Below are 16,290 nucleotides of genomic sequence, written 5' to 3' on the forward strand. Positions count from 1 at the left end.
CTTCCTCCTAAATAATGAAGTGGCTTCAGAGCCAGTTAGCATCAAGCATATATTAGCCAGCTTGACCTCCAGCAGACAATGGCAGCATTAGAAAGGAGATGTTTGGGATGAAGAACACTTCCTGCTTGAGGATAGCTCCAATGCTGGGTGGCCCTGGTGTGAAATACCCCCCCAGGAATAAAAGTGTGCACTGAGAGAAGTTGACATTGGAGCAAAACGCGGAGGTCATCAAAGGTTCCGGTTGGTTTTCCTGCTGGACTCCTTCCTTGGCCATGTGATGTGTCACGTGATGTTTATGACAATGTCACACTCCATTCCATGTTTTCTCTCACTTTGCATGGCGTGCCCCCCCCACCCCCACTAAAAATGATGAACCGGGAAGACGCGCTCCCGTCGCGGTGCGCGGCCAAGCGAGGAGGCGTCTCGGCTGGCGTCCCGAGCCAATGGCGCACGACGCAGCTCGACGGCAGCGTGCGCGCCTGGCCAATGGCGCACGCCCCCCCTCCGGCTCACATGACGCCCCTCTATACGTCGCCTCTCCTCTCCTCTCAGCTCCCAGACGCGGCCAGCCCAGACATCATTGCAGACTTGACACCGGCGGAAGCGGACGTCCGGCATCCCCGGCGTGCAGCGACGATACGCGCCTTTCTTCTTTCTTTTCTTTTTCCGAATCGAGCACCGACAATCAGACGAGCTCACGATGACTCGCAGCGAGGAAGGACGCACTTTTTTCGGCAGCAGACGAGCGGAGACGCGTGGGTAGCGAGATCGAACAAAACGCCCATAAGTTGCACAAATGAACGGTAAGTCAAATCCATCCGTGTTTTCCCTCTTCGCTCCTTCCTCGACGCTCGTCGGGAAGTCGGGATTTCCTCAACATGGCCGAGCTTCCTCTTAGCCTGCATGCGGCACTTTACTAAACTATGCTGGTATGGAATATCAATCGCTGCATATGGTCCATATATGATCGGGCCGCCTCCCTTTGTGCGCCCACATACATTTTCTCTTTGTGGTGCGTGGGGGCTGGGGGAGGGGGGGGGGGTCTGTCTGCACAGCGCCATAGCATGAAATATAGATAAAAAGCTCAGGCAAACCCGATGACCCTGTCTGGCTGCCTGTGCACCGCCTCACATGGCTCAATGAGGACAATTAGGGAGGGGGCTGTGGGTGGGAGGGGGGGGTTCTTGAAGGACTCCATAAACAGGGCTGCACTTCACGCACGTCGGCCCGGGGGCAGGATGAGGATGGCTGGTTTGTCATTCCCAGGGCGCTGGCGTCAATTAGAAAGAAAGAAGCAAAGTCCGGTGTTGATGGCCCCCCACACTCGGCCCCCACGCTCCACTCACTCCAGTCCATTTTGCAGACACCACCCTGCAGAGGTCACGGCACCCCCAGAGCCCCTTCATTGATCGGCACTTGGCGGGGTCACGGCGATGCCGGCGGGTCGGGGTGGGGGTCGTGCTCCGAAGGGTTCAAACGGGGACTGTGCAGGACGGCGAGCGCGGCGCGGGGCCGGAGCCATCTGATGCCGAGAAAGGCGTCAGATGGCTTTCATTACGTCCTTTCTTCGCTCCCATAAAACGTGTCTCCTAGGCGGCGCTCCGAGGAGCCACAAGGAGGAACACGGAACGTCGCTTAGATGCATCTTATCAAATTTTTATAAGCCCCCACTCTTCCTCCACCCCTCCCTCGCTGATGCGTGAAGGCAACTCTCCTATTCCCTCTTTGTCTGCATGCCCCCCACCTCCGGTCGCCCCAACCCTCAGACACCTGAAGGCTCCACATGATGATCAAGAGAACTTTAATGTGGTCCTACCAGCCCACGCCATGTCCCGTGTGTGTGGACGGTCATGGATGCTGGAGGGGGGGGGGCTCCCAGCTGCAGTAGACCTTCACAGGGAACATCAAAGACTTCTTCCTGGGGTGTTTCACCCAACCAGATTGAGCTTGGCACCCGTACCCGTGTCTTTTGAGCCAGCAGGGGGGCGGCGTGTGGCGTTCCCAACATGTCTCCACACACCTCCGACAAGAAGCTCCATGAAACAAAGGTGCGCCTTTTTCATTTGCATGTTTTTAATGAGGCCCTCAGATGCTGGTTGTCGCACGGGGGCGGGCGGCTTTGGGCTGGGGGGCGGGGGGGGGGGGGGGCGCTGAGACTCGCTTCTGAAGTCGTGCGAAAAGGAGCGCTAATTATAGGAGCTCGTTGGCCAAAAGGCAGCGGCGCCGCTTGGTTTTCACGACTTCAAGAGCTTCTCCCTTTTGGAGGGCTGACGCCGACTGGTGGACGACCTGACGGATTATTTCCCCGAAAGGACGGATTGGTACTTGCATCTCCACATGATGACGTGTTTGTGGTTGGCGGCAGCGCCGGGACAACAGGAATTCCGTTGTGCCCGTTCCCCTGTCCAACAGGAGCGCCGATGCTGTTGTCAGTCGGTAAACATGTTTGTTGAGGGATTATTTGCGGCGTAATCTTGTCACATGTGACAAGGGGAGAGAAAATGTGCGGGAGGGAGGGATGGGGGGGTCCACTTGCCGTGATCCCGATGATGGAGAGGGGCGATGTCTTCCTCCGGGAAGTCATAAAAAGTTCAATGGCGGCAACAAGCTGGTCTTCCCTCCTACACTTTGAGGCTTTCTACCTGGGGATGAATAGGAGCCCCCCCCCCATAAGGAAAAGAAAACATTTTATTGAAGGCTAAGGATGGGAGGGTCTGAAATAGACTATTGCAAATCACCACTGCAAAGAGTCTTCCTTCCTCAAATTGCCTAAAAATCCAAATGAGTCGGATGAAGTAGGTCAAATGTCAACAACCCCCCCCCCTTGACAACTCTGGACTATCTCAAAGACACAAATTAGGATTTTCATAACCAGATTTCTGCGTGAAGGGGTGAAGTCATGGTCAGTGGCGAGTCATTCAATTACCAGCGGGAAGAAAAGCCCCCGGCCGTGAAGAGGTTAATTGTTTTTCAATCTCCATCCGTGGGGACAAAGTGGACAAACGGGGGGGAATAATTGTGCCGGCTGTGGATTAGCCCGAGCTTCCCAAAAGGACGAAGAAAAGGAGGCAGAGGGACGGCGGAAAAAGGCGGAAATGCAAGCAAGGGGGCGTGAAAGGCAGGCGTTGTGCGATCCAGCCGCAGGGGTCGTCGGGGCCCCCGCCGGGACAGGGAGCGTTCAATTGCTGTTTAGCTCGCGAGGTGAACTTTGACCCCTCACACGCTCCAGGTGCAAACGCTCAGCCCTGCCGTCCCCCCACCCGACAGACCGACACAGATTCATTGTCAGCGCTCCAGCGCCTCATCATTTCCTTTCTTCCATGAAAATAAGAAGCTAATATTTCCCACTACGCTTATGAGATGTATTTTTTATTTTTATTTGAAAATGGTCATACGGTGTAATGAGGCGATGGTACCGTCGTAGGCGGCCCCCTGAGGGACACCGTGGCGGCCCACGGTGAAAACCACTTTGACACGGCCGGGTTACCCTGGAGAGGGCGGCCATCATGCTCGCTATTCGCTTTGCTCTCCTGGCAAACGGATGCGGCGTCTTTAAAAACGGAAGGATGCTTCGGCGTGGTGCGCTAATCAGCGGCGTGCTAATCAGAAGCACGTCAAGTATAATTACTGCAATGTTTGATAACAGCGCCGCAAATCACCGCAGGCCATTAGTGAAAGTTTTCCGGCGCTGTTAATAAGTGTTAATAGGTTCCTGGAAGACGTGGATGCAGCGAGACCTCCGCACGGCCCGCTGGTTAAAGCGCTGCGAGGTTAATGAACTCATCTACGCGCTCGCCACCGCCATCTGGCTGGAGTGACAAGGCAGATGCTCGGCGCTCGCCACGCTCCGCACGCTCCTTGCAGCGTGCACGGAGGACGGTGGCGGCTCCCCAGAGCGTGATGAACACGTTGAACACGAGGCCTGCAGTTCGCCGCCTTTGACAAACAGAGTGACGTTTTTCCAAAGTGGGGCTTCTTCCGTCATGGAATGCTGCACCGCCCCGCATTCCCGTGCATCATGCCGTGGATCTCCAGCCAACCACTGCAGAATATGCACGCTTTTTACATGGAACGCCATTCGTGTGAAAGCAGGACTTTTTACTCTGGTGGATGTCAAATATCTCACAAGGTCGCTGGTGATGCCTTCAAACATTGAAGAGGCAGAAAAGCAACACCAAGGAGGAGAATTCCAACCTCAATAAACCAGTTAACTACTATCTCAACTCAAGTCACCTCTGGTAAAGTCAAGTCAACTCAAGTCACCTCTGGTAAAGCCAAGTCAAGTCAAGTCAACTCCAATAAAGTCAAGTCAACTCAGGTCACCTCCAGTAAAGCCAAGTCAACTCAGGTCACCTCCAACAAAGACAAGTCAACTTAACTCCAATAAAATCAAGTCAACTTAAATAAATTCAAGTCAACTCAGGTCACCTTCAATAAAGTCAAGTCAACTCAGGTCACCTCTAATAAAGTCAAGTCAGGTCACCTCCAGTAAAGTCAAGTCAACTCAGGTCACCTCTAATAAAGTCAACTCAAGTCAACTCAGGTCACCTCCAATAAAGTCAGGTCAACTGAAGTCAACTTAAATAAAGTCAAGTCAACTCAGGTCACCTCCACTAAAAGCCAGGTCAACTCAGGTCACCTCTAATAAAGCCAACTCAAGCCACCTCCAGTAAAGTCATGTCAACTCAGGTCACCTTCAATAAAGTCAACTCAACTCAAGTAAACTTAGTCAGGTCAACTCAAGTCATCTCCAATAAAATCAAGTCACCTCCAATAAATTCAAGTCAACTCAACTTCTATAAAGTCAAGTCACCTCCAATAAAGTTAACTCAGTCAACTCCAACAAAGTCAAGTCAACTCAAATGCTCACCTTCATGCATTGACTCCATTGGCACCACTTTATCAAAAGTATATTTCAGGATATGGTTTGATGATTGGATGTTCATCCAGATGAATTCCAACTGTTGGTCATCAATCAATCAAGAGTTAAAGTTAAAACAAGGCGCTAAATGAAAATGCTAATGAAAATAAGAGTGGACTTTAGGAGTGGACCATGGTGAGTTAGTGTTGCTTCCAGAGGAGGACGGATGGTCCTGCGGCAGACCAGGGTCCACATGCAGGAGAACCTTCTTTGATTGACGAGCACAACGAGGGGCGCCTGCCGTCAGAGAGTGAAAACGGGGACAGCGTTTGACAAATAAAAACAAAAGGCTCCTGTTGGCGTGGCGGTCACGGTGCCCGCCATGTTGGAATCAGATAAGGAAGGTTGTTGGGCCCCAGGGCGGCTCCACTCCACGGCCATCTCTCATTGGCACACGGGCGCTGCAAAAGCGAGCGGCATCCATTTCACGTGTAGAAGAAGAGCTGAGGGCAAAGAGTGGATAATGGCGACAGTAATCATCTCTGCTGGATGCACCAGCAATAAATAAGCTCAAAGCCTTCGTTGGCCTCCTTTAGCATCTTCTTCCTCACTTCCTCCTGCCGGCCAAATCAAATCCTCTTGCTTTTGACAACGCGTCAGAGCCGCTGCGAGTGTTTGTGGCAGATTAGCTCTTTGTACCGTCTGGGGGGGGGCGAGGCTGGCGGGTTGGGGGGGTCGAGGACGGGAGAACAATACCGCCGCGATCCAGGTTGAATAGAGAGAATATCCAGCCGGACGATAGCGCTGCGTTTGCCGCACGGGCCGAGCCCAGCTTAATGGGATTTAAATGAGGTGGCGGGTTCGAGTCCTTACTCGGACGAAAACTCTCGCCGCTTTTCTCCGCTGCGCCTTGAGCTGACGTCGGCACCGCTGGAGAACTAAGCTTGTTCAACATTTAATGCGGCGCTGAAGATGAAAAGACATCATCGCTCGGCGTCAGCAGATTTATCCCTCAAGTGGACTTCGGCGAGCACAGGAAGTCCACCCTGAGAAAGCACCATCAACGTGACTTGGGGAGGTGGGGGGGGCGTCAAGCGTCAAGTAATGCCGCCTTGTTCCTCAAGAGGCATAAGTGAGCGTCTGCTGCGTCATTGGCCTACCTGAAAGTGTGGCCCTGGGGCCACATGCGGTACGCAGCTTTATTGGCTGGCGGCACTTGGTAAAAATAGCATTTAACAAAAACCATCAGCAGCAATTGAACAAGAATAACGTCGAAATGTTAAGAGAAAAATTTTGTAATCTAACGAGAACGTGTCATATTATATAATATTATGGGAATATTACACGGAAAAGGAATATTTTAGTAGCATGAAGCTAATTTATGAAAGGAAGATGTTCTTTTTGTATTTGATGAGAAACAAAACATTTTGGCAAATTGGGTTGGGGAAAAGGAACCTGGACGGAGATGTTCCACCCCCCTCCCGAGTGAAGCCGTGCGTATTTGTAGTTTTATGGTCGATGTGGGACCATTGGGCGTAATGAGCTTCTGTTTCCCAGCGTGAGTCGAGGAGGTTCATGATTACCAGCGTTCCCTCATCATCTCCCACCTAATTGAAGACAAGCTAATGAGACAACGGGGTCTCGCTCATCATTCTGCATCAACGGCGCCGACCGCGGAACGTGTCGCCTTCTTCAAACGACGAGGGGGGTCGTCGGCTACACGGATACTTGAATTGACTCGGCTTTGTTTCATTTGGCCCAAGAAGGCGGGAATGACACTACATTTCCCAGGAGGCCGCTCATTTGGGTCAGCTTCTCCACTTGATGGCCGCCCGCCCCCGTAAACACTCCTGGACGTGTCTGGGTCATATGTTGGGGGCGGGGTGGCGGATGGTTTTCAGGCGGGAATTGTCGGGATTTGGTGGAGGTCTGCCTCTGGATGAGTAGCCCCCCCCTTACCCGCCCCCCCGGTGCCTGTCCTCCCCTAATGTGCTCTGAATAGCCCCCCTCCGTGGCACATTTGACAGGAGGGGAGGGGGATTATGTCTGGCCACGGTTTAGGAGTGTTTGTCATCTGCCCCCTGGAGGCCCGCATGGGTTCCTTTGTCTGGGTGTCAGGCGTGGGCACCGTGTCAGCCAACACCATCTTCTTCTACAAGAACAACAAGATTCCATGTCTGGGTTTGTCCTTTCAGGGAATTTGTTGAATGCTTTGGAACTCCTGCTTGCGGCATCCTGGGTTATTCCTGCAATCAGGAGGACGGAGTCAGCAGTGCCCCTGCTGGTTGCATCCTAGTACTGCACTCTTTCAAGACCTAAACCATGAATGGATATATTGACGGCCAGGTCACCCACATCACCAAATCCTGACCTTTTCTTTGGAGTCCTTCTGGAGATCTCCAAGTGGGTTCTGGTCGCCTGGGTCAATGAGAGCACATCCTTGCTGTTGAGGGTGCTAGTCGGCATTTGGATGGAGATCTCATCTGATCAAAGGAGATTTTACCCCCCCCCCCCATCTTTCAGAGGGAAGCGTTTGTATTGGGGCTGTAAGACAAACATCATGTATGCAAATCATCCATCAAGTAGTCTGGTCCAAGAAAGCAAATCCAGGGTGGATGATCTCCGTGTGGGCAGGAAGCCTTGAAGGCCTTCGTTACGTCTGCCAGGTCCTCCCTGAGGACATTCCAGCTCCTTTACATTCACACGCACACGGCGGCCATTGTTGGTCTTCATCTGTCCTATTGATTCATCAAGGAGGCGCAGCGGGTAGTCTGAGGGAGGCGGGCGTCTAGATCAAGGCTGGGAGATGCATCGCTGGGAGATGCAACACACGCACACACACACACACTGTCGGTCATGTTCCCTCTGCGTCTGTCACTGCAGGCGGCCATGACACATACTAAGTGTACATTTTGAGGGATGTGAGACACACAGAGAATGCTGACACACCATGTTGCCCTGCACACACACACACACACACACAATGCTTTGGTGTTGTTTAGCTGGGTGGGTAAGGTGTATCAGTAACACGTGTTGGTAAATGTTGGTGTTGGGGTTAATCATGCAAGGCGTGCACGTGACAAAAGTGTGCATTATCAAATATTATTATTATTATTCATTCATTCATTTTCTACCGCTTTTTCCTCACAAGGGTTGAAAACCCACGCATGCACGGGGAGAACAAGCAAACTCCACACAGAGATGGCCGAGTGTGAGATTGAACTCGGATCTCCTAGCTGTGAGGTCTGCGCGCTAACCACTCGACCGCTGTGCCGCCTTTATTATTATTATTATTATTATTATTTTATTTTATTTTTTTATCAAAAAGGAACTTTTGTCCAAACGTAGCAGAGCCAAATGGAATCATCTCTCCTCGGTCCAGCCGATCCCACTATTCCCTTTCCTTTCCCAGCCTCTATTCCCTTTGCTTTTCCTTTCCTATCCACTATTCCCTTTCCTATCCTCTATTCCCTTTCCTTTTCCTTTCCTATCCACTATTCCCTTTCCTATCCTCTATTCCCTTTCCTATCCTCTATTCCCTTTCCTTTTCCTTTCCAATCCTCTATTCCCTTTCCTTTCCTATCCTCTGTTCCCTTTCCTTTTCCTATCCTCTATTCCCTTTCCTTTCCTCTCTTCCATTTCCTTTTCCTTTCCTTTCCTCTATTCCTTTTCCTTTCCTAGCCTCTATTCCCTTTTCGGTAGGAAGAAATGCTGGTGTAGTTAAATGTTGTGCCTGTGGGACATCCCCACGCTTTCCAAGCTGTGTGCGTATGAAAGGGCTTATGGAGGAGTTAGCCAATCAGGTTTGGTTTCTTTGGGATCTACAATCAGATGGCTGCTGAAACACAAGACACTTTATGTTTAGGTTTATATTTATATTAGGTTTCTAGTTTATGTTTATATTTAGGTTTCTAGTTTATGTTTATATTTAGGTTTCTAGTTTATGTTTCTAGTTTATGAAAGAAAAAGCCATTCCTATTTTTGCCCCCCCCCCCAACATCACTCACTTTCTAATTGTGTCGAGGCATGCCTCCCTCGCCACCAAACATCATCATCCTCAGCATGGCGAGGGGCTAGCACGGGGGGGTTAGGGGGTTGGGGGGTTGGGCGGTGCGTCAAACAAAGGAGCACTGTTGTAGGCTGGCTGAGGCTTTTTGGGGAGGGTCCTCGCCCGGCTGCTGGGGTGCAGGTTGAGGTGGGGGCTGAGGTGGTTTTACCACTAAAATGATTGACATGGACGTCTGCTTGGGTCCAGAATGCATACACGCTTGTACGCGCGCACGAGCCTTGTCAATTTAGGAGGCAGCGTGGCGATGCTAATGATCCTTCCCAGCGGCACCATTAGACATCAGCTATTAGAGAACATAGATGAAGTGTCCCGCCCACGCTAGCGGTGCCGCCTAGCAAATGGTAACATGCGACGACGTTCGCTTATGCTAATGAGGTCACTTAGCCTGCCGGCGTTTCCTGAGCGTAACCTGAACCTCAGGTCTTGTAACGCTGAGCGAACCTTCTTCCTCTCCTCCTTTAAAGTTCTCCTGTCCAGGTCCAAAACCTGGTCTCCAATGCAGACCAGCAAAGTAAACATACCCTACCTTTCATCCGGAGGTCACAACCTCCGCTTATCTTGTTCATACATTCTTTCAGGCGCTGGGGGAGATTGGCAGGAAGTGGCTAAGAGATGAAATGTTTCATGTTTCTTCGTTCTTCTTTGCTCCATCAGGGTTCAGGTGGCTCGGAGCTGCAGCGAGGGGGGGGGGGCCAGAACACCACAAGGAGAGGACCAGACCAGATTTGGGAGAGAGGTAAGAGACCTTGCATGCTACCGTCCCGGTGTGTGTGTGTGTACACGTGTGTGTGTGTGCATGTGCATCCCTAGCCACCAAGGGAAGGCTACAACTTCCTGTCAGTTCACCAGCTGTTTTGGCATCAAGTCAAGGTGTCTTAGATCCTTAGGACTTGGATCAGAGTCTGCCTAGGAGAATGGAGGATGCTAGCCATGGAGCCCAGAGCGACTCTGAAGGTGTCAATCAAGGAAGAACCCCACGGTCATGCCGTCATGGCCGCCACGAGTCGTGATGCTAAGATATCAGCTTTTCGTGGCACTAATACGCCGTAGTATGACACATTCAACGTTACCAACGGCCATTAGTCCTTCCCAAGCGGCCATGTTGACCACGTAGAAGACCACGCCAGAGAAACCTATTTTGGTCATGACAACACGCTTCCTGGTCCGCTGTGACCGAGAGTCACGGTCAGCGTCCAAACTTTCATCGATTTAAGGCCTTCATTTTGCCGCTTGTATTGGTCATACGCTGTTAGCTAGGTGTGCTACTAGCTACGTGTTGGTTTTTGCTAATGTCCTAACGTGTGCACTAAAGGAAGTTCTTATTTCACCTAAACTCTTTTCTACCGTCCAACGCTTAGTTTCTGTCTTCGGCTTCTTCCTTCCTGCTGCTCTTCCTTTCTTCTTGGCGTCTCGTTTGCTCGGACTTTGTCTTGGGAATTGTGCCTTTCCTCCGTGTTTGGTTCTTCCATCCAAAGCAGCCGTTTCCAAAACAGGAAATGAGAGGTCAGACGGGGGCCAAAGACAGGAAACGCCTTTTTCACAACCTAAAGTGTCTTTGCTTCACGTGACGGACGCACGCCCAGACTGGTGCGGTTCCACGCCGGCCACTTGGCCTCCGAGCTGCACCGAGGATGCCATGTCGTATCTCCGGCAAGTCCCACTGATTTGACCTCCGCCGAGCGCAGAGGGTATTATTATTATTATTATTCCTCTTCTGCATCATAGCTAACGTTTCATGCAGATCAGACCTGAAGCCCACGTCAACCTGGCTGAGGTGTTTTTCCCTCCGTGAGCCCAGCAATACCAGAAGAAGCTTCACGCTCAACCCCCCCAAAACTGTCAAAAGGCCTGCTTTCCGTCAGAGGAAAAAAGAAATATTTTTATTTCATTAGCCGCTCGTCTACGGGACCCTCACCAAGCTCTGGTCAGCCCTGAAGGACCTCCTGCATGAGGTCTGAGCCCCCATCCTGAGCTTTCTTGCTGGACAAGGAAGTGAGGTGGATTGTGTCTACGAAGCGTTAAACAGTTGCCATTTTACTGCTCACTTTTATCAGGCACTGAAAGAAGGAAAAGGAGTCAAAGGCAGCCCCCCCCCCCCACCCCTTAAGCTTCCCGTCAAGCCTCCCGAGAGGAGACAAAGGCTGGCATTGACTGCTGGCTGTCGATAAGACCTATCATTAGGCTGCCGCTGGAGGGATTACCAACACCCGGACGGAGGAGAGCACCAGGTCCTTCTTGGAGGACCACGTTAACTAGCTTAGTAGCTTAGCATGTTCATGCGTGCCGAGGCCGGGGCATCCACTTCCTGTCTGCATGTCAACACTCATGTCAACCATCTTATCCGTTTGTCTTCTTTGACAGTTTAGCATTTGGTGCAGGGGTGTCCAAAGTGCGGCACAGGGGCCATTGGTGGTCCGCAACGCTTTTTTATTGTCGGTCCAGTCTAAAAATATCATGTCACAAGAAAAAAAAACAAAACAAAACCACAGCAAAAATGAAAAAAGTCAGTAGTTTTACTAGAAGAAAGTTGAAATATTGATACGTAGTTGTGATTTTGTTGGTGAGTGTCCCGCTAGAACGCCATCACACTGTGTACTCTCACGCCCAAACGCAGATCATATTGCCAAAAGAAATGTAACAAAATGACTAGTATAAAGATGATTTCTTAAAACATCAAATATGTGAAAAAGGTTTATAGTTTATACTAAAAATAGGCCTTTTCACCCATCTTGATAAATACGCATATACAGTATATGGTATACAGTACACAGTACAAGGTATACAGTATGAAGGGTCCTGGCATATCTAATAGAAAATATGTAAATGTAAACATTGCATCCTGTCGTTTCCCTTTGCCTCGTAAGGATAATAACCACTGCAATGCCGCCAATGGCCACCAGCCCTGCTAGTTGCATCGGCTAATAGCTAAATTGCTTCACATGAATTATCAGGAAAGGAGTGAAATTTAGGGAAGAGGGAATTGGCGTTCCCATCCTAAGTTCCTAAGCAGATGATGAACCGTAGGGCCGATTCTCATTCCCTCATGAGCGCCGCCCCTGGAGAATATAGGAGGTTACTTAAGTATGGGATCAGGGTCATTAGCCCCCGCTTGGGGCCAACAGCTTTCAGTGGCCTTCCAGCCCAAATACACGAGCGCACGATGGGCCCAACGGTCTACATAGGACAGCAAATGGAAGCATGACCGCCAACACAACGGATGTTTGTTATCGGTAGCCAATTCCATCTAGGGCTGGGTTAAACCATTAGTTTCGAATCCATTAATTTAGAACATAGGTTTTCAATGCATCGATTAATCTATTCATTTTTAAATCTGATTTGATTTGGATTCCATTATCTATATAGCAATTAATGCAAATTTATCTCACATATTGCTTCTTTCCAATATCTTTTCAATTTTCACATGTTCAAAAATGAAGTTATAAATAAAAAAAATAAAGTTCACAATGGAATCCTAGAATAACAAAAATAAACTTTCTTTCAAAAAAACTATTGTGCAAAAAAGACAATCTGAATGCAAATACAAAAGTAGCCTGCTCAGGTGTGTGTTGCAGTAGGTTCAAGCCCTGTGTGTGCGAGGCCGGAGTACAAGTTACGTGGTGCGGTTTGGATGAAAACCGGGGTTAGTCATAACCAAAGAAAGAAAAAAAAGGTTCTTCTCCTCCACACAAGCAGCTCCCGGGTGCTGGTGCATCACGGTAGTGCTTCTATGGTATGCTATCTCCATTTTGGACAGGTTACAGACCACCCAATCGTTACCTTTGGGTCCTTTGGGTGTCAAGTACTCCCGTACGTTTGACATCCTATTGCCAGATATGTTCTTCTCCCCCGCTACTTGATGCTGCGGCCGTCGCCATTTTTTAACGCATCGACGTGCAGTTCTTGTGTCTACGTATTTTTTGCCGGCCCAGTCGTATTTCCATCGTAGGTCAGCAACTGTGAGCTTGTGTTGCTTGACTGATTATCCGTGGCTTGTGGGCGTCACGGCGGAAAGCTAGCTGCTTTTCTACGAAAAACCAGATCTGTCCTATCTAGTCCTTGAGCGTGAACGGAGGAAGCCTCGCTGCTTGGGTGACATGTGAAATGTCTTCTAACAGTGTGTACACATACAGTTTCTTGCATCCACGTTGGAATAAAACCAAACCAAAATGAGTTTGAGGTGCCTGCATTGGACTAAGTTCAGTTCGGATGGCACCCTATGGAAGTGAAGCAGGGGTCTAACCTAGCGATGCAGCATGAGCTAATAGCTACAGTGTGTACCACTCTTCGTCCTTCTTGTTGAGGTGTTTGAGTTCCTCCAACAAGTGACGATGTTGGGTTAGTTTGTGTTTGGAACCTCAGCAGATCTGCCCATGCACTCCGAGATATATTTGGACAGCACGTTAACCAAAAACGTTGCCTCCTAAAAGGCCTCAGTGGCGGCTCAGATGTTTGCAGCAGACACACCCAGAGGATGGATGTAATTAAGACTTGTGACGTTCCTCTGGTATGGCGAGTTGGTTGTTCTGGGTGGTCTAGCTCTACGTGCTTGTAGTCGTGTTATTACACAGCCATGCTTGGAGTAAAAAGGCAAATACTAGCTTGCAGTAAAACTAGCAAAGTCAGCAAAGTCCTGCTCTGGTTTTTGCAATGAAACATCTAAGAGCAACGTTGATACAAAGGGGCGTGGCTTCAGATGTTTGATGGACATCTCAGTCCTTATCACAGCAGCACATTTTATCTGGAAAAGGCATCTTTCCTTTTCAACTTCCAAGCCAAAACAGAAAGCCTGGCATCACGGCTCTGGATGCTCCGATGAGAGTAGGACTCGGAATTCTCCTCATCTTTGTTTTCCTGAGCTCATTGCCCCCCCCCCCGACCGCGCTTATTGATGACCCTGCTGTCGGAGAAAAGAAAAATGTCCACGGATCACATGCGTCTGTTGCGCAACTTGAGATCTGACAAAGCAGCGCAACCTGGAACTACGTGACCGCCAACGACATCCCGTGTGCGACATCGACGGATCACAACCACAAACACTTACACTTTCTTCTGGCGGCAAAATGTGATACATGCAAGATTCCCTGGAGCGTTTGGCAGCGAGAGCGCAGCCAATGAAGCCCACAGTGGGGGGGCAGTCAGTCCAGACTATCAGCATTTTTCTTCTCAACACGTGTGCTATCAAATGTTCATACGTCTGTTCATCGGCTCATTGAGTGTTCGCTATGATGGCATCTGCTTCCAAGGGGACCCGACCATGGGGGGGTCCCATGATTGGGGCTTACGCTATGAGTGGAAAATGGATTGGAAAGTTACGAAAAGAAGACAAGAAGAGGTCGCAAAACAGGAAGAGCAGATTGGAAGTACCTTCTAGCAAGGCAGGCAGTTCAACAGAAGGGAAGTTTTTTCATCTACGTAGAAGTACTGCAGTGCGTATCCCACCGGATATACTCTATAATTAAGTACATCTCCAATAGTTCAACTAAAACAGCTCCAAAGTATTCGGACTAAACTCAGACTTTCGGGTTTCATCCTCCAACCTCAGTCCTTGTGTCATTCGTGAGGTGGAGAAGTGGAACCTTTGGTTTAGTAATCATCTAGTCCATCATGGCTTTCATCCGTTCATTTCCAAAAAAACTGCCCCTTCCACGGGTGGGTCACTCAACACACGCCACCTCCAAAGCCTTCCTGCCATGTTGTCTCTGCAGAAGGTCTCAAGAAGACCCATTGGTGCTATTTAGATGCGAGGCGACGCTACACAAGCCATGTGACACGTTTTTAGCCCGCATGCAGAGCTCAGTTTAACGGATAAAAAAAAAAAAAAAAGATGAATCTCGCTCATGTGGGCTCCTTAACTTTGTTTCTCAAGACCACCCACAGCGTTCCTCGTGGTGAGTGGGCTTGTTGTGCATATAAAACAGTGTGTGATTTATATGCAGGTCTGAGTTATACGTCTACTTGTGTTACACACACACACTCATTAGCACTACAAAGAAGTGATATGAAAGCATGTGTGTGTGTGAGATGGATGAGCAACCATTTCCTAGCGTGTACTACTTCTAAATGTCGCCTTTCTTGTCTTCTTTGCTTTCTGTCCAGGTCCATGATGGAGGCGCAGGCCCGCACACAACGCTACACCCCCCAAACCATGTCTGCATTGTCTCCCTTGCCTTTTGGGCTCCGGGGCCATACAGTAAGACGGAGAAGACACACCGACCCGATACCACTTTGATGTCCACATCATCACAGCAGTATCTCGCTTTCCATTATGGAGTCAATCAAGAAGGTTCAACGAAAACCAAAACATGAGAAAACTGAGATTTTTAGTAAGGAAATCATCTGTTCCAGACACCACCGACGTTCCCAACAATACATTTCATGGAGAAGAACTCTACTTGTAGGACGTGACGTCATTGTAGATGACCAATGGGCAGGGTCAGGTCTCTACGGTATGAAACCAGAGACTATGAAAACTATGAAAACCAGGGCAACATTTTAGTGAAAATGTTCACCAAAAAACTGAATCACACAAAAACTAGTGTGAGCAAAAACAACGTTCCACAAACGCTGAGTCGCTGTTTCCACAGAAAGGTCTCCTTTAAGAAGTACCTCAGCGTCATTTAGCATAAGACACCAGCACAGGCTTCAGGAGTGTGTGGATTTCATCCCATGTTTCTCCTCGTCCATTTACAGCAGTCCAAACTAATCTCCAATTTAACAGCTTCACCACAACCCCCCACCCAGCCAGGGACCCCCCTTAAAAGTACAGTAAAAGTAATAGCATCATAGAGTACATACAGGGAGTATACTAGAGTACATACTATGTAGGGTATAGGGGTGTGCAATGCAGCCTGTATTTGTATTTGTAGAGGTCGGAAAAGTATTTGTATTTGAGTAATTATTAAAATAGAGTGCCCCCCAATAATAATAATTAGGAATGAATTGACTAATGTTATTTTCATCAATCCACCAATGAACCTGTAAGGAAATAATAATAATCATTGCACCGTTATTGGTTCATCTTATCCATGCTGCCATTTTCCTGCTAACACAACCAACACAGCACGGATGCTGTCAGAGCCTGCAGGGCGCGTTGGCCTGGTGACGATAACGACAAGGTTATTATTTGCCGCCCTCAGGAGGATTTCTCTGCATTTTGGGCGTGCATGCGTGCCATGGAGAAAGAGAGGGATAACTCTTCTCCTTGCTCTTCATGCAGCCGAGTGGCTATTATTCACTTCTCCCTCGCTCGCTCCTCCACGTTCCTCTCTCACTGGCGCCTCAGAGACGCACACTTTGGTGTGGCGATGGACGCATGCTTCGATGCTAAAGCCTGGACGACAGCACTGAGGTCTGTTTCCTC

At 49.5% G+C, this 16,290-nt stretch overlaps 1 long non-coding RNA gene across 1 annotated transcript; it reads left to right on the forward strand.

The window, feature by feature from the left end:
• The first annotated feature begins 575 nt into the window (after positions 1 to 575).
• Positions 576 to 15,066, forward strand: LOC131129459 (uncharacterized). The gene is made up of 3 exons (XR_013627298.1): positions 576 to 803; positions 9,585 to 9,666; positions 15,027 to 15,066. It is a non-coding gene; the product is annotated as an uncharacterized LOC131129459 (long non-coding RNA).
• Positions 15,067 to 16,290: the final 1,224 nt, after the last annotated feature.

This window comes from Doryrhamphus excisus, linkage group LG4 (genome assembly GCF_037039965.1).
Source record: "Doryrhamphus excisus strain RoL-2023G ecotype Guam linkage group LG4, RoL_Dexc_Guam_v1.1, whole genome shotgun sequence".
NCBI lineage: Eukaryota > Metazoa > Chordata > Actinopteri > Syngnathiformes > Syngnathidae > Doryrhamphus > Doryrhamphus excisus.